Here is a 19,658-nt window from a genome sequence, read left to right on the forward strand (position 1 = left end):
TACTGCATTTTAATAACTAATTTTATTTACTACATACAATTGTTCACGTTTTCATAACATAACCTGAATCTTATTTTTTCTTCTTACTATTTTTTTGGACTATGGCCTTGACAATTATCCAGTAACCAGGACTAATATAATTGGCCAATATAATTAAAAGTGCGAATAAAAGTACAGAGCGTAGAAATAGGGGTCGCTTTGCCGAACTTGCACGGTCCCAATAATTTCGTTCAGGTTTTGAAAGCACTTTACTAAAATATCCAAGGACTCGTTCCTGTCCTCCTTGAATCTGCGACACCACTCCTCCAATTCCCACATTATTTGCATCCGTATCTAAGATGAACTCTCCTTCTGGCAGTGGATACCCTAATATTGGCGCTGTAATTAAATGTCTCTTCAAAGTTTCAAAGGCTGTTTGGCAGTCTCTATCCCAGCAATAATCCCTTGCTTCCTCTGTAAGTCGCGTTAATGGCTTAGCGATATCTGAAAATTTCTTAACGAACCTCCGGTAGTAAGTACATAGTCCCAGAAAACTTCTCACTTGATGTTTATCAGTTGGTTCAGGCCATTCCTTAATGGAATCGATTTTTCCTTTATCCACGGCCACTCCTTCTTTGCTGACTATATGACCTAAATAATTGACTTTATTTTGAAATATCTTGGCAATTATTTTGGCATTTCTTGGGGTTTAACATCAACTGGGCAACTATAAGTCGATTAAAAACGTCTTCTAGATTCTTCAGATGGTCTTCAAAAGTCTTCCCCAAAACGATTATGTCGTCTAAATACACCAGGCACGTTTTCCAGGATAACCCTCTCAACACATTTTCCATAAGCCTCTCAAATGTAGCAGGGGCATTGCAGAGTCCAAGCGGCATAACGTTGAATTCCCACAATCCAGATCCTGTAGTGAAGGCTGTCTTCTCCTTATCCACTGGGTCCATTTCTACCTGCCAATATCCAGACTTCAAGTCCAACGTAGAAAACAATTTACTTCCAGCCAATGTGTCCAACGTGTCGTCGATCCGAGGCAGAGGATAACTATCTTTCTTGGTAACATTGTTCAACAAACGGTAGTCCACACAGAATCTCGTAGTTCCATCTTTTTCTTGACCAGGACCACCGGAGAGACCCATGGGCTCGTAGAAGGTTCTATCACCCCGTCTTTCTTCATTTCTTGAACAATCCTTTCAGCTTCCCCTTCTTCGCCTGTGGTAGTCGTCGAGCTGTTTAACGAATTGGCCTAGCGTTACCCGTGTCAATTTTATGTTTGACCACGGTAGTTCTTCCTGCGTTTTCTCCTTTCGGTACGAATATGTCACGATACCGCCTAATAAATTCCCTAAATTTCTTTTTCTCCACTTGATTTAGAGACTGGCCTGCAACTGCAACCATTTGGTCGAACTTGTCGTTGGAATTATCTGATGTTGTCGTCTGACGGATTATAGATGTCACGGGTACACAAGTTCCTACTTTTGTCTCCTTTTTGATGGTTACTGGGTAGTCATCGACATTAATCAGTCTTACGGGAATTTCTTTAGCAGAAGTAACTAACTCCTTTCCAATTATGATTCCTCGGCCAACCTCCTCGTCGTGGTTCCATGGCTCCATCATAACAGGTGTTCCTTCCTCTACAATTCCCTGTAGTCGCTCTACGATGATCGTTTCACTCCTCGCAGGGACAACTGTATCTTCTTTAATAGCTGCTAGCACAGTGCTGTCATCATGTGGATGAAGAAATACCTCCTCGTTGCCAAATTTTATTACCATGTTCTTAAAATCCAATTGAAATCCATGCAAATTCATTACGTCCATTCCTAATATAACATCTTCTTCGATGTCTGCAACTATGACAGTATGGACGAACTTTTCTGCTCCAATCCCTAATTGTATCTTGATTTCTCCGTGGATGTTGGCATTTTCACCTGTGGCAGTCCGCAGTCGCAACCTCGTTGGTAAGAGCTTCTTACGGCTGTTTATAACTGACGGTCGAATAATGGTCCTGGTCGCTCCGGTATCCACCAACAAAGTATACTTTTTACCATTTATTTCTCCATCTACATATACACTATCTTCACGACATTTCAAAGAAGCTATTAGTATTAGATGGTCTTTAGAGAAGTTCTGAGTCGAGGCTGCCTCCTAGGGTCTGTGCGTTCTTTTATTTCCTGCTGGCGAGTTTCTTGATTTGCGTTCTTCCTTTAACTCTGTGCGTGCCTCTTTTCGCCAAAATTGCAGCAATTCATGGGCTTCGTTTTCTTCGATGTAAAGCCTTTCACCATATTTACCAGCTGGTCAAGTTTGTCTTCATCCTCTTCTTCTTTCACAGTTCGAACTGCACTGTACTCACCAGAGGCCTGCGTAACTGATTCGAACTCGAGGGCCGCGGACAATACATCGACCAGCGTCTTGTGACGAGCTAATCGCAGTGTTCTCTGCATTTCAAAATCACGAAGACCATCGATAAATGTTTGAACAGCCAACATTTCCATCATGTCTTCGGGAGCTGTTGGATAAGCAAATCGTACTAGCCTGGCAATATCTAGCTCATATTCTTGAAGAGCTTCATCTTTCTCTTGTCGTCGGTTTTTAAGCCGCGCCTGATAGACATACTCCAAATGTTCGTGCCCGTAGCACATGTTTAGTCTCTTCATAAGTTGTTCAAAATTATTCGTCTCCTCTACTGCTATGGTCTCAAGTACATCTGAAGCCTCTCCTCGAAGAGCAATAACCAGGTTTACAGCTTTGTCTTTTTCAGACCATCCGTTTGCTCTTGCACCTGCTTCGAACTGTTTCACATAACTGTTCCAGGAAGACTTTCCGTCGAAAGTTGGAATTTTGACTCGAGCAGAACTTACACTGCCTTCACTTATCGGCCGTGGCTCCAATTTGTATTTGGGCTCATCGTCTTCTATCTTCTTTTCCATCTCCTTGATCTTTACTTCAGAAGCAGAGACTTGGTTTTATAGCAACGATACTAGTCCATAAAGTTTGGTCACACAGCAGGAAACTTTCGAAATTAATGAAACCAAAGCAGCATGCTTGTCCTCAAATAAATAGGCTTCTGGATCATGACCATCTTCTTTTAGGGCGTCCTTCAGACGTTTGACTAAATCAGCCTTTTTTCCAGTAGAGTTCAGGTCCCTCTCTTCCAATTCAAGCCTCAGATCTGCAGTTGTTACCTTACATAAGGAAGACATGGTCACACACTTTATTTAATACGTTTGATATTTATTTATTATAATCCCCTAAGCAGCAAAAAAATCAATGCAACACAAATTTTACTTCTGACACCATTTGTTAGGTTATTACTGTAGTGATTTATTTATGAACTATTACGCGAATTGACTTTAATTATTATTAAATGAACAAAAGAATTACTTAAAATTGTTTTATTTTTAACACTTACAATTTAACTACAATATCTAATTTATTTTACACTTTCTAACTTATTTAATTTATTTAATAATTACCAATTTGACTTATCTACTTTAAATACAAATAATACATTTCAAAACCCGATTATAACGTAACAGTATTCTCGCGTCGATAAAATATTAACTGAATACGTCTCTACGCAAAACGTCAATTTATATTGTTTGTCTCAGAATTCTCGAGCATCTGGGGTACTGGCGACTCATCGAGACCACAGTATATAGAGGTTCCACAGTAAAATCACTCTTCTGTCGGCGCTTTGTTCTCAAGAAGTAATACCGGCAAAGCACGAAATTGGTAATTCACCAGTGGCGGATGCAGGCGGAGGCCGCACGCTCCTTTGATTAACCTTACAGAGCCGTACTAAAACTTTCTGGGCCTACTACTATTATTTATTAAAATAAAAAATGCGGCTTCTCATATTTAAATGTCCAGATGTTCTTACTAAATGTTAATATTACAAAAACAAAAGGTTTAATACATGAAAAACAATATTACAATTCAATGTTTATATTTCAACGGTATTGCGCAAGTTTTAAATCTCAATGGTTTTTAATACATTGTACATACTATTGAATATTATTAAAATTAGCTAAATTTTTATTGGCAGAACAAAATTTATCCGTTAGTGATTTATAATTTTCCAATGTAACGTTTTTAAGATAATCGGGTTTTCCAGAATCTTGTAGTTTTTGCAATTTTTTTTAATCGAAAATTCTTGTTTTGCAATTGCTTTATAGTCTTTCTTAGCTTGTTTTTTTAGGGCTATAGGTCGATACACTTTCTAAAGTTTGAGTTTTTTGATTTTTTTGTAGAACAACTTCGCTGTCCTCTCCACCAGGCGGTAAGGTAGCTAATTCTTCCCGTTGTTCCTCATTTACTGGATCAAAACTATTTTCATCATCTACAACAGAAGTTTATAGGTTGTCTTATATGAAGAAAGTGGCATATTGCACATAAAATATCTACAATCTACAACATTTAATTTTTTATTACCAAGCTGAATTATTTTTTTAAAGTACAAGGAAGCCTTTTGTTATTTTGAAATCAAAAATATTCAACAAATGTAAATCCAACAAATTTGTATTCCAACAATACAAATAGCAAAGAGAATAGCAGGAAATGGATTATAATTTCTTAGAAAGTTGCATACCGTCTTTTATTTCGACAATATATGGTATTTCCATTTCCACAGTTTACTGTGGTATTTCCACGTGAAAATTCCGCTTAAATATTTTTGTATAGAGCAGATAGATTTCAAGGGGCAGCTTGGTATTTCCAGATCAAAAAGTTGTTTAAAGATAAAGATAAAAAAAGTTGTTTACATAGTAAACAAGCTATAATTTATTGCAATACTACAATGCAACAAATCTGTACGTCAACAATATAAATAGCAGAACATTCTTAGGTTTACATGGAAATTTCAGCTTTCAAACATATAAACTCACCTTGATCAACATTCGAATGTTGGTTTGGACTTCTTCTATTGAAGGAAATAAACGTGGTACTGCGTTTTTACACAAACTGTCCGAGTTTTATTTGAAAACATACTATTTTCAAAATGCACACTGCATAATCTGTTCAAATTTATGTTTGTTTTCTTGTTTAACAAATCTTCTCTCTGGCACAAAATTGCCCAATTTGGTGCTCTGAAAGTAAATTAGATTTACTTACATTTAGACAACACTAAATTTTCCGACTATTATTAACTTTCATAAATATATAATATAGTATGAAGGTGAATGTAGAAAAAACACAATATTTATGCCTAGGTGAAGATTCAACTGATATGATATTGGACAATAATCAGAAAATAACTAGCTGTGATAAGTACAAATATTTGGGAATTAATTTCAACAAAGAAGATACAGACGATGCAGAAATTAAGAGCAGAATAAATAAAGAAAGAACGATAATTAGAGATATAATTAAATCATTGAACGGAGTTTTGTGGAGTACCGAAGTAGGGAAACAAAGAAAAATGAAAGTATACAACACCATGATTAAGAGCACAATGCTATACGAATCCGAAACATGGAAAATAAAGGAACACCAAAAAAGTAAAACAGAAGCTACCGAGATGGACGCCCTAAGAAGATCAAGTAGAACATCGATATTGGACCGGGATGACCGAGGTAAGTAAAGCAAAGAATGAATTTACAGGAAACGGTCATAGATGCATTGAGAAGAAACAATTAACGTGGTACGGACATGTTCAGAGAATGGGGTAGGAGAGACTGCTAAAGAAAATTATGAAATGGATACCTACAGACAACAGGAAAAGAAGAAGGCCAAGAACGACGTGGATACAAGGAGTAAGACGATCATTGAGTGTACGAGGATTAGAAGATGAAAATTGCAATGATAGAAAATATTGGCAACAAGGCATCGGACAACGTCGGAGGACGTTTTGAACCCGAATTTATATATATATATATATATATATATATATATATATATAAACATATAATATATATCAAAAAATCTTTAGAAAATATTTCCTCGTTGTAAACATATTATTGTATCTGAACTATTTAAAAAACTGCACGTAACATTTTACTATTTCCAATAATAATTGATGCTATTCTGTTAAGGTGGTTAAATAAGCTAATTCAAAAGTATATACGTACCTATCAGCTTCCTTGGGAAATCGGAAAAAAACTGTAACAATTTTTTGAATTGTTCTGGCACATTTTCGCTGAACACCGACTAATACCACTTCGAATTTGACTCATGTTCAACTTCACAATACTAACGATTATTTACAAAACTAACTCAGTTTAAGCAAAATACGGCACTGTTAACCCGTACGTTTCTACGCGAGTAGCAATCGAAGAATGGTTCTGGGGCGACCAGGAAATATGCGCAGCCGCTCTGCGCGTTGAAAGATTTTACTTCCAATTTTTCTGAGAGTGGTTCTATTGTGGAACCTCTTTATACTGTGTCGAGACGGTGATCTCACTCCTTGTTGACGGCTCGGCGGGGCAGTGCCGGACTCAGTTCGAAATGGGTGACACTAAAATACTTACTTTTTGAGTTATTTCCGAAAAATCGTCCAAAAACATGTTTTTTTTTTCGTTAAAAATGAACATATTCACTAGCAAATAAATCGAAAAGTGTATTGACTTTGTAAAAAAACTCTATAGAACAAAAGTTGCTTAGAATTAGTCATTATATCCAATTCCGGACTTATTTTGAACGTATTTTTTTCCACTCCCGAGATTATTTTCTTCATCCCGTATTTTCCAATTTTTGTAAAATGGAGGGGATGTAGAATTGTAAACTTTTTCTTATACAATAATAGACAATTTCAACTACCTATTCCCTGATCGGGCTATAAATAAATACCATAACTGCCTGTATACAGGAATGCCCAACATCTGTGTGCTTATTGAGACCAGTGCTGTAATAACTTCCACCGCCGGTAATAAACTTCTTCCTTCTTGTTTATCTACCGACCGATATGGAATACTGTAGGAAATTTACAATTTACGATGGCCAAATTTCATTGTTGAGGTCGACCATTGACACCTAATAAACTACGTAAGAGGCATGAAAACATTTCGATGGTGGTGGTATGCACAATATTATTGGTGTCTGATATAACGAGATCCGCTTATGACGAGGTAATTAGTCCGCCATTTCAATTCTCGTTATAGAGGGAGTCTACTGTGATATTGGCCAGATTTTCAAGTAACTTTCTAAGCATCCCGATAAAGTATTCCAACGAACATCCTGATGCAATAAAAGAGCAAAATCACCAGCTTCTCGAAATTTTGCGCTAGCAAAATGTACATTTCTGAAATATTTGCAATTTTTTTATAGTACTCTTTATTCCTGGCATTATATACACCTATGTCATCATATGCAGGTAAGTTCAATATATGGGCTAAACAGCCATAAGTTATTATATGTATATGTGCTGCCTATTTTCGGACAGATGTAATTATGGCCTCAATGAACCTATACCTAACTAGAATGTTACTAGTCCTGTCGCCAGGGGGGGTACAACGGCCTTCTTAATTCAGATGGACTTACCCAAGTTTTTTTTATGTATTTTGACCCGTAGAACACGAATTTTTTGGGTAACAGTTGATCCGGATGTCGATAAGATTGTTATAAACAAAGAAGTTGAGGAATTACATAACAGCGATTTCTCGCAAAACAAAACATTTTTTTGTATTTTTTGGGTCATTCTAACCAAAAAATGTTCCTACAAGTTTTTTCGTAGGATGCATAGTTTTCGAGATAAACGCGGTTGAACTTTCAAAAAATGGAAAAATTGCAATTTTTGAACCCGAAGAACGTTTGAATAAAAAATAAAATAGCAATTCTGCTTACTGCCTTTAAAAGTTTAAGTCAAATTATATCTGTTTTGAATATTTGTATTGCTACAAATTTATTTTTTGATTGTTGAAAAAAGCTATAAACACATATTGTTTCCCGTGCCTAATACATGCGTTTTATTGCATGCTACTTAGAAATAGCCCCGCTTCCACTTTTACCTCCTCTACGTACTCGTTCGATTTTAAATGAGAAATCATTGAAACATCACTCAAGCACTAGGTGTTTATAGCTTTGTTTTAACAATAAAATAATACATTTTTGACAATACAAATAATTAAAACCGATATAATTTGACTTGAACTTTCAAATGCGGTAAGCAGAACTGCTATTTTATTTTTTAATCAAAAGTTTTTCGGGTTCAAAAATTCCAATTTTTCGATTTTTTGAAAGTTCAACCTCGTTTATCTCGAAAACTATGCATCCTACGAAAAAATTTGTAGGAACATTTTTTGGTTAAAATGGCCCAAAAAATACAAAACAATGTTTTGTTTTGCGAGAAATCGCTGTTATGTGATTCCTCAACTTCTTGGTTTATAACAATCTTATCGACATCCAGATCAACTGTTACCCAAAAAATTCGTGTTCTACAGGTCAAAATACATAAAAAAAACTTGGGTAAGTCCATCTGAATACAGGAGGCCGTTGTACCCCCCCTGGCGACAGGACTATACGTCTAGCAAATCAAAATACTGAGAGTGAGAGACTTAATTGTAGTTCCACACCTAACCAATTTATACGCGACTTGCAACAAATTAATATTGCCTCGTAATTGTTGTTTTGTCCACCCTTACCAGCCTGTTTCTAATTTGTTCTGTATGTAATTTATTTCTTTTAACTATTTTAACTATTATATTTTATGTATGTGTTATAATACAGGGTGAGTCATGAGGAACTGTACATACTCCTACCTCATAGAATAGAATAGAATAGAAATATGCTTTATTGTCATGAAAAATTTAACAATTTTATAGACAAAGCTTACACGAATCATAAATAAAAACAATAACAAATACAATTTACTAAAATTATACAAATCGTCAATATAAATAAAACATAATAAAGTCAAATAAAAATCAGTAACAATCTATTGCAAAATAAAAAAAAAATTGCAAATTGCGTAATCTACCAAATTTAATAAGTAATTTAATAAGTTATGCTGCTGCATATGACACTCAAATATAGATTAAGATTCTACTTATACATAACAATACAACCTCGTATAGAGGCTCCTATGGGGAATAAGAAATGACCATTAAAAAGTGTCTGCTCCCATTGTTTAATAATATACAGGGCGAGTTTCAAATTTTGACAGACATTTGTATTCGTCATAATTTTTGAACGGTCAGATCGATGTGTCTCTTATTTTGGCCAATCGTTACACTATTACCACCTAATCAACTAATTTATTCAAACTGGAAAAAAATCAGGTCCGGCTTTAAAAAAATTAGTTCGTTTGAGTCTTAGAAAAAATTTCACCCTGTATATGCTTTTTGAAAACTCTAATATGAATTTTGCAAATTAGACAAATAGGCAATTAAAATGGCATATTTATTTTTTTCCGCACACGATTACTTAATTTTTTATAAAAAAAATCAAATTTCACTATGAATTAAAAGTTTGGTAAAGTGAACCATGTATTTAAAAAAAAATAACTTTTATTACAAAAATTAATTTTTTTTGCACAAATAAGTAATTTATGTTACCATCCAATCAACTAATTTATTCAAACTAGAGAAAAATCAGGTCCGGATTTAAAAAATTAGTTCGTTTTGGTCTTAGAAAAAATTTCACCCTGTATACGCTTTTTGAAAACTCTAATATGAATTTTACAAATAAGACAAATGGGCAATTAAAATGGCATATTTATTTTTTCCCCACACGATTACCTACTTAATTTTTTATTAAAAAAATCAAATTTGTCAAAATCGGAATTTTAACCTAAAAATGAAAAAAAAAATGAACTCATGGTTTAACTCGCTACAACTCTGTTCCATTTTAATATTTTTTTTCTGAAATTTTTACAGCACATACCTCTTACCATTGTGAAGACTATGAAAATTGTTGTAGACTTTCAGTCTTCTTCTTGTAAAAGTTGCAAACTTGTAAATCGCAAAAATTAGGTGGAAAAATTTAAAATTTATCAATTTGATCACGTCTATGTTAAACTATAGAGTCCAAAAGAAGTGTTATGGGAAGTTTTAGATATAGACGTGTTATAGAAAAAAAAAAAAAAAATTAGAAAACTTTTAATTTTAAGAAAAACGTTGTTTTTGTAAATTAATTTTTGGAAAAAAAGTTAATTTTTTTAAATCTATGCAAAAACTTTGCCAAACTTTTTATGCATAGTCAAATTTGATTTTTTAATAAAAAAATAAGTAATCGTGTGGGGAAAAAATAAATATGCCATTTTAATTGCCTATTTGTCTTATTTGTAAAATTCATATTAGAGTTTTCAAAAAACGTATACAAGGTGAAATTTTTTTTAAGACCCAAACAAACTAATTTTTAAATCCGGGCCTGATTTTTTTCTAGTTTGAATAAATCAGTTGATTGGGTGATAACATAAATTAAATATTTGTTCAAAAAAAATTCATTTTTGTAATAAAAGTTATTTTTATTTTAATCTATGGTTCACTTTACCAAACTCTTAATTATTCATAGTCAAATTTGATTTTTTTTATAAAAAATTAAGTAATCGTGTAGCGAAAAAAATAAATATGCCATTTTAATTGCCTATTTGTCTAATCTGTAAAAATCATATTAGAGTTTTTAAAAAGCTTATACAGGGTGAAATTTTTTCTAAGACCAAAACGAACTTATTTTTTAAATCCGGGCCTGATTTTCTTCTTGTTTGAATAAATCAGTTGATTGGTGGTAACATAAATTAAATATTTGTTCAAAAAAAATTAATTTTGGTAATAAAAGTTAATTTTGTTAAATGTATGGTTCACTTTACCAAACTTTTAATTCATAATCAAATTTGATTTTTTTTATAAAAAATTAAGCAATCGTGTGCGGAAAAAATAAATATGTTATTTTAATTGCCTATTTGTCTAATTTGTAAAATTCATATTAGAGTTTTCAAAAAGCTTATACAGGGTGAAATTTTTTCTAAGACCAAAACGAACTAATTTTTTTAAAGCCGGACCTGATTTTTTTCTAGTTTGAATAAATCAGTTGATTAGGTGGCAATAGTGTAACGATTGACCAAAATAAGAGACACATCGATCTGACCGTTCAAAAATTATGACGAATAAAAATTTCTGTCAAAATGCGAAAATCGCCCTGTATATTATTAAACAATGGGAGCAGACACTTTTTAATGGTCATTTGTTATTCCCCATAGGGGCCTCTATACGAGGTAGGAGTATGTACAGTTCCTCATGACTCACCCTGTATATGACTTATATTATTTAGTATCTACTAAATTGTTCCAAAATTTGTAAAAAATTGTATTGGGCTTGTCTCATGGAAATAAAAATAACCTTTTTATTTCTTAACTAATTTCTTTTAACTATTTTAACTATTATATTTTATGTGTTTATATACAGTATGTCCCTGTAAGTTGTATCCATAAACTTTTTTATTATTAATTTTACGAAAAAAAGTTATTCTTTATAAAAAGCTCTGCATGATCCAAAACCTAAGATTTAACCATCAAATATCAAATTTTTTGAATATTATACGAGGTATGTTAAAAAGTTTGAATTTCACTCAAGAGTAAAGTAGCTTTATTTTTCACAATATTGAAAATTGCTATTATGAAAAGTTGTTTGGAATTAAAAACTTTATTCTAGTATGCAATTACATCCTTCTAATTGAAAAATTTATTTTTTGAAAAATTATGGATAACTAACATTATTTTCAGTTATTTTAATCCGGATAACTCTTTTATTATTAATTTTACGAAATAAAGTGATTCTTAATAAAAAGTTTTGCATGGTCTAACATCTAAAATACATTCATCTTTTGTCAAATTTTATCAATTTTATACGAGGTATGTCAAAAAATATGAATTTCGATCAAGAGTAAAATACGTTTATTTTTCACAATATCGAAAATTGTTATTATGAAAAGTTATTTAGAAATAAAAACTATGTTTCAGTATGTAATTACATCCTTCTAATTGAAATATTCTTAACTATAAAGGTACTTTACTTTTAATCTAAATTTGTCTTTTTTTTACATACCTCGTATAAAATTGATAAAATCTGATATAAGATGGTTGTATTTTAAGTTTTAGATCATCCAGAACTTTTTATTAAGAATCACTTTTTTCGTAAAATTAATAATAAAAGAGTTATCAGAATTGAAATAACTGAAAAATAATGATGTTATCCATAATTTTTCAAAATTTTTTTTTCAATTATAAGGATGTAATTGCATATTAGAATATAGTTTTTAATTTCAAACAACTTTTCATAATAGCAATTTCCAATATTACGAAAAATAAAGCTACTTTACTCTTGAGTGAAATTCAAACTTTTTGACATACCTCGTATAATATTCAAAAATTTTGATATTTGATGGTTAAATCTTAGGTTTTGGACCATGCAGAGCATTTTATAAAGAATAACTTTTTTTCGTAAAATTAATAATAAAAAGTTTTCCATATGGATACAACAGTAGCAATCTGATTCTCGAAGCGTGAACATGTACCGTCATTCAAAGCGCTAGAGAATTTCCTTATCGTAAAACTACCTAATTAACTAGTAATTACCTTATCAGCATAAAAAAATTGTTAAAGTGAAAAGTAACAAAAACTAAGTGATTAGTGGAACAACCAAAAGAAATATGTTCCCTTCGGGGAATTTATTAGGATTTGATAATAATGGTCAGCCAATTTATCAACAAATGAATACTATACAGGAGGTCCCAACAATAAATAAACAGAACTAGTCTAACCAAACAGCAGTAAAGCCGCAAGTACCATTTATGTATTTTAATCAAACACCATCTAACCAGATAACGAATCAAATATCATGTCTAAACCAAATTCCTATTCCACCCCAAATAGCTATACCAAACCAAGCACAATTTCCTAGTCAAACAACTGCACAAAATATTCAAAACACTCAAAACCCTATTCAGTCACAATACACAACAGTATCCACAAACCCTCAATGCTCACTCTCATCATCACAAAACACCAATAACTACACAGATAGCGATAGCGACATAGAACTTAACGAAACAGAAAACCAAAATAAACATCCTTGGCAAGAAGTTGCCAATAAGAGAAAAAGGATGAAAAGACAAACAACTTCAGAAATTTCCAACCAAATCCAAACACAAAACAGATTTGATTCCCTCTCAAAAGAAAATATAGATGAACAAACAGATAATTTATCAAATACACAAAACACAAATATCACCAAAAAAGATCCCGCACCGCCACCAATCTATATTTATGGAGTTACTGACTATAGTGCTATGATAGCAAACCTTTCAACTGCAACTGCAGCAGAAACCTATTACACCAAAACCATTTTAAATAATACAGTAAAAATTAACCCTACAAACTCAGACACCTACAGGAAACTCATACAGCACCTTAGAAAAGAAAACATTGTACATCACACTTACCAACCGAAACAAGAGAGGGCCTATAGAGTTGTCATAAGAGGATTATACCATTCAATACCCACAGGAGATATCTCGCATGAATTAAATAATAAGGGTTTTAAAGTTCGCAATATAATTAACGTTAGACATAGAGTTAGCAAAGAACCATTGCCTTTATTCTTTGTCGATATAGAACCAAATGAAAACAACAAAAACATATTTAACCTGCAAGTCCTACGCAACAGCATAATAACAGTAGAACCACCTAGAATAAAAAATACAATAGTACAATGCACAAGGTGTCAAAAATAAGGGCACCCGAAAGGTTACTGCCTGAGGCCATTCGCCTGTGTTAAATGCGGTGGATCACATGACACAAAAACCTGCAAAAAAGCACGCGACACACCAGCAACATGTGCCTTATGTAATGGCAATCATCCAGCAAACTATAAAGGATGTGCTATATATAAAGACTTGGTAAATTCGAAAAACAAAAATATAACAAGCAGCATTCCTATACCTAGAGTTGCTAGCCTAAATAACAATAACACTAATGCTCACCACATACATCAATCACATGTAACATATGCTCAAATTGCAGCAAATAATACTTCTTCACAAGACAACAACAATAATTCAGACCTTTCAAATAAACTTACAGAATTCCTCAACGAATTTTAAAATATGTTTGCACAATTGATAAACCAAAACAGCATGATACTAAGCATGCTTACAATAGTGATAAATAGAACGTCGTAATGGCTAACTCACTTAGGATAGCAGAGTGGAACGCAAATGGTCTAACAAACCATGTGCAAGAAATTATACTATTTCTAAAATTAAACAAAATAGACATCCTACTTATATCTGAGAGTCACACAACTGAGAGGTCTTTTATAAAAATTCCACACTACTCTGTCTATTACGCAAACCATCCAGATGGGACAGCCCATGCTGGTTCAGTTGTCATAATTCGTACAGCTATAAAACACTACGAACTTGCTCCATATATCAACAACAAAATTCAGAGTACTATTATAAAAGTACATGCGCTCACCAGTCCATTAACAATAGCTTCTATCTACAGCCCACCACGCCACACCATCAATCTGGAGGAATACAGAGAGTTTTTTGAACAACTTGGCTCACATTTCTTAGTGGCAGAGGACTGGAATGCAAAACATACAACCTGGGGAGCAAGACTGATATCTCCAAAAGGCAGAAATCTATTAAAGATCATACAAGATAATAACCTGAAATACCTAACCACTGGTACCCCCACATACTGGCCCACTGATAACAACAAAATTCCTGATCTGTTAGGCTTCGCTATAACTAAGGGAATACCTGAAATACACAGCGACATCACCCCCAGTTTTGATCTACAATCGGACCACAGTCCCATCTTGATTACCTTAAGTACCAATATAATTTGGAAAACTCTTGCACCAAGGCTATGTTCCAGTAACACGAATTGGGTTCAATTCAAAGAAGAAATCAATGAAAAAATATCTCTTGACATTCGACTCAAACACAAAAACGATATTAAGGAGGCTGTAAAATATCTAACGGAACAAATAAAACAGGCCGCTTGGAAAGCTACTCCTGTAAAGGAAAAAACCATTGATCAAAGGTATAGTATACCCCTCCACATTAGAACACTAGTAGAAGAGAGAAGAAGAGCCCGTCGCAAATGGCAAAGAACAAGAAACACGATAGATAAAACAAATCTAAACAGGCTCACACACAGACTTCATTCCGCTATCCAAACAGCCAAAAACGAATCCTTCGAGAGATATGTCACAAACCTTTCTCTTGACGACAACTCTCTTTGAAAAGCCACAAAGAAATTCAAAAAACCGGTAGTAATGAAATCACCAATTAGGAAAAATGATGGAACCTGTGCTCGATCAGATATAGAAAAATCCAACAGATTCGCAGAACATCTATCAACCGTCTTCTCCACCCCGCAGGCCAACGATATTAACGACGAGAAAATTAGAGACTTCCTCAATGCACCCTTTCAGCTATCATTACCACTAAAATACTTCTCACCAAACGAAGTCCGTAACGAAATCAACCTACTTAACCCTCATAAATCTCCAGGATTTGACCTTATAACTGGCGAAATCTTAAAAAATCTCCCAAGAAAAGGTGTCGTCTTAATAACTATTATTTTTAACAGCCTCCTGAGACTATGCTATTTTCCAGTGCAATGGAAGTATGCACAAATTATAACGATACCTAAACCTGGTAAACCTCTAATTGAAGCCAGTTCGTACAGACCAATAAGTCTCCTTCCGACTTTATCAAAAGTCTTCGAAAGGTTAATCCTTAACAGAATAGAAACAATAATACCTATAGAAAACCTTATCCCAGATCATCAGTTTGGTTTTCGCTCAAATCACTCAACCATACAACAGTGCCATAGACTAGTCAACAAAATAAAAGAGAGCCTAGAAGGGAAGCAAATCTGTCTATCAGCCTTCCTTAATATACAGCAAGCATTTGATAGAGTGTGGCACAAGGGGCTTCTCTTCAAAATAAAAACTCAGCTAACTGACCAAATCTATCTCCTCCTTAAATCATACCTGTCCGACAGATACTTTCAAGTTAAATACGAAGGTACTCTATCCAACTATCACCAAATAAAATCCGGAGTACCTCAAGGCAGTGTTCTTGGCCCATTCCTTTACCAAATCTTCACTGCTGATATTCCTATTAGCGAAAATACACTAATGGCAACATTTGCGGATGACACTGGTATACTAGCATCAGACATCAACGAAATATTAGCTTTTAACAAATTGCAAAATCATCTCAATGAACTAGAAGACTGACTTAGATGCTTGAAAATAAACGTCAACACAAACAAGTCTTGTCAAGTAAATTTCACAAATCGAAGAATTAGATGTCCACAACTACACCTAAATAATTCACCAATATCAATAAAAACAGAAGTAAAGTACCTGGGCCTTCATCTAGATGAAAAATTTACTTGGAAATCACATATTGCAGCCAAACGACGACACCTCGACCTAAAAGTTAAAAATATGAACTGGCTAATCAACAGAAGATCGCAGCTTTCATAAGAAAACAAACTGACCATCTATAAAACAATACTCAAACCAGTGTGGACATATGGAATTGAGCTGTGGGGCTGTAGCAAACCATCCAACACCAAAATACTACAGACATTCCAGTCAAAAACTATTCGTATGTTAGCTAAAGCCCCATGGTACGTGTCAAACTAAACCCTTCATGCAGACCTCAACATCCCCTTAATCAATGATGTGATTGCTGACCACTCCAGAAGATACATGAATCGCAGTGCAGACCATCCAAACCATCTCATAGACGAACTATTCAACCCCCACTGGTTGATAGACGACTAAAAAGACTTTGGCCAGAAGACCTAGCTGCTAGGTAAATTCCAGAGAGTCGTCAATGGACGACACCTGCCACAGGCCAAGAACATACATCATATTTACTTATTACTGTATTGAAGTAGATTGTAAATTAGCAATAAATAAATTAAAAAAAATATGGATACAACTTACAGGGACATACTGTATATGACTTATATTTAGTATTTACTAAATTTTTCCAAAATTTGTAAAAAATTGTAACTGTATTGGGCTTGTCCCTTGGAAATTAAAAAAAACTTGATGGATTCGACCGTTACTTGATGGAAGTTCATTTTATCTCACAATAAAACACTGAAAACTTTTGTTTTCTATACTTCCACAAAATTTATTATTTACAACTATCTGACTACAGCTGTTTCGGCAGAGTGCCTTTCTCAAGTGATATAATTTACAATGTGTTTGCCTTTTTAAGTCTCTAACTGAAGAGGCTGAGGAGTGGGGAGCTGTTTGTCTCGAGTTGGTCATTCAGAATTATGTCTGTATTTTTCAGTTTATTAATTTCCATAGATTCTAAAAAAGATAGCTTAAGGCCTTTATTTTGGATATGCAGAATTTGAAACTCTTCATTGAAAGAATGATTATGATCTAGAAGGTGAAGTGCGTATGTAGAAGTGTCTGTTTTTCTATTGTTGAAAGCCCTTTTGTGTTCTGCTATCCGTTTGTCAAAAGTTCTGCCAGTTTGACCGATGTACGTTTTCGGACAGTCACCACAAGTTAGTTTGTACACACCACTCTGTAGTTGCTTTCTCTTTCGGCTTTTATTGTTCTTAATATATTTGCTTAAGTTGTATATAAACTTTCAAAAAAACTGTCAGATATTATTACAGAATACACTAAATTTTCAGCTAAATTCACCGTAAAAAATACACTAGAACTAGTTAATAAAATACAACATTTTCAATTGCCCAACAACTCCAGACTAATTTCATTTGACGTAAAAAATCTTTTTCCTAGTGTTCCTCCTACAGAAACTTTTGTTTTAGTTAAAAATCTTTTAGACCATAATAGTACAAATCCGATAATTGCATCTGAAATTTTACACCTCCTTGAAATTTGCATAAATCAAGACTATTTTGAATTCAATAATCAAATATACACAAACAACAGTGCAGGACTTATTATGGGTAATCCTCTAAGCCCATTACTATCAGATATATTTATGAACCAACTTGAAACAACAATTTCTAAACATCCCGTATTTAAACAGTTCTTATATTGGTTGAGATACGTGGATGATATACTAGTATGCTTTACAGGAACTAACAGACAACTTGACCAATTTCTATCATACATTAATTCACTTCATAGTAATATTGAGTTTACAATAGAAACAGAACAGAATAATTCCATAAACTTTCTAGATGTAACGATTACCAGACTACACAACAAACATGAGTTCTCCGTATATCATAAACCTACCCATACTGACACAACTATACACAATTCATCATCCCATCCTACACAACACAAATTAGCAGCCTACCATAGCATGATACATAGACTGACAGAAATTCCCTTGACAAAAAAAAACTTCGAGATAGAACTAAACATCATTAAACAAATAGCAGTAAACAACGGCTATAACGAACAAACAGTTAACAAAATTTTAAATCAAAAACTCCCATAAGAAAGCCCTGAAATTAGTGTATCCACCACCACAGAAAGAACCCAGTACCTTCTGCTCTCTCACATATACTGGCAAGATAACAACCAAAATAGCTACATACATAAAAAAGATAGGAATAATACCAGCTTTCAGAACTAACAACAACTTAAGCAAATATATTGTAGCGTGATTAGTGTAATTACTTCTAATTACAATAAAACTAGCGGTTCGTAATTTATATACGACTTTATTTATATAAGTTACAGACGAATTTATCTTATACACTACTCTTATTCACAAAATATGCCCGTATTTATACCCAGTTGTTATTCTGGAACAATCGACTCCCATCTCGAGCTATCGGCTTGTTCCGCCTACGTGACGTACCTTCCAGAATTCTCCGGCGAGGCCTAGCACATCCGATTACGTCATTCTCGAGGTGTTTACTGTTATACGGGGATCGGCCAAGATTTCTCTTCCGCTACACTGCTCCCCTCTTAAGATCTGAGCGTCTCGATCAGCAACTCTAAATGAAGGCCCAGGATGGCGGAATCTACACGACTCTCCAGCTCTGCATACACCCTTCAAGAAGAAATAACAGTCTACTGTCTTTGAAGGGTACGACATCTTCGGGTTCATGCAACACACAGTGATTTGTACACCAGTTCCTCTGAAGACCACTTCAAGCATGCTTCTCACAATCTTCCAATCCAGATTTTCTACTGCATGGCCTATTTTTGGTAAAGCCAAATCTTTGATGTCATAATTACACACGATTTTCTTCAAATTAGTTAGAGCACGCCATATGTTCTCGTAGCTTGGCGTGTCCGTATAAGACTTCCTGGTCACCATATACAGCAAAGATCGAGGACCATCTTCCAATCGCAGTACTCTTCCAATTTTAGGCTGCTGATTTCTTAACTCGTCCAGGCGGCCGAACTTTCTATTGAATACGGACGATATTCCTTTAGTCATCTCGAGGTCTTGGGCAACACAGTGGGCCAGAGAGACGTTTTCTGGAACACCAAACAGATCTTGCTGAACTTCTGTGGTCACGCCGAATCTAGCACTCTTTCTCGCTGCGTAATTTGACATAAATTGATTAAAACTTGGCTGTGCGACATCTTTCATCTTCTGTTGGAGGACTCGTGCTTCTTCTGTTTCATTTGAGCCAGCATATGGTGCAAGACGATTTATGTGAATAACTTTTGGTTTACCGTTTGGCAACTTCTTAATTCTATATATTACGTCATTTATTTTCTTCTTAACTTCATATG

General features: G+C 34.0%; 1 protein-coding gene and 1 long non-coding RNA gene across 3 annotated transcripts in view; both read right to left on the reverse strand.

The window, feature by feature from the left end:
- Window positions 1-19,658, reverse strand: part of LOC126882289 (zinc finger protein 227-like) — a 66,546-nt gene that overhangs the window by 36,721 nt on the left and 10,167 nt on the right. The window lies entirely within an intron of this gene.
- LOC126882290 (uncharacterized) lies at window positions 3,478-7,542 on the reverse strand. The gene is made up of 3 exons (XR_007697259.1): window positions 6,066-7,542; window positions 4,884-5,084; window positions 3,478-4,339 (listed from the first exon to the last, which is right to left on the reverse strand). It is a non-coding gene; the product is annotated as an uncharacterized LOC126882290 (long non-coding RNA).

The sequence above is a fragment of the Diabrotica virgifera genome, chromosome 3 (assembly GCF_917563875.1).
Source record: "Diabrotica virgifera virgifera chromosome 3, PGI_DIABVI_V3a".
Lineage (NCBI taxonomy): Eukaryota > Metazoa > Arthropoda > Insecta > Coleoptera > Chrysomelidae > Diabrotica > Diabrotica virgifera.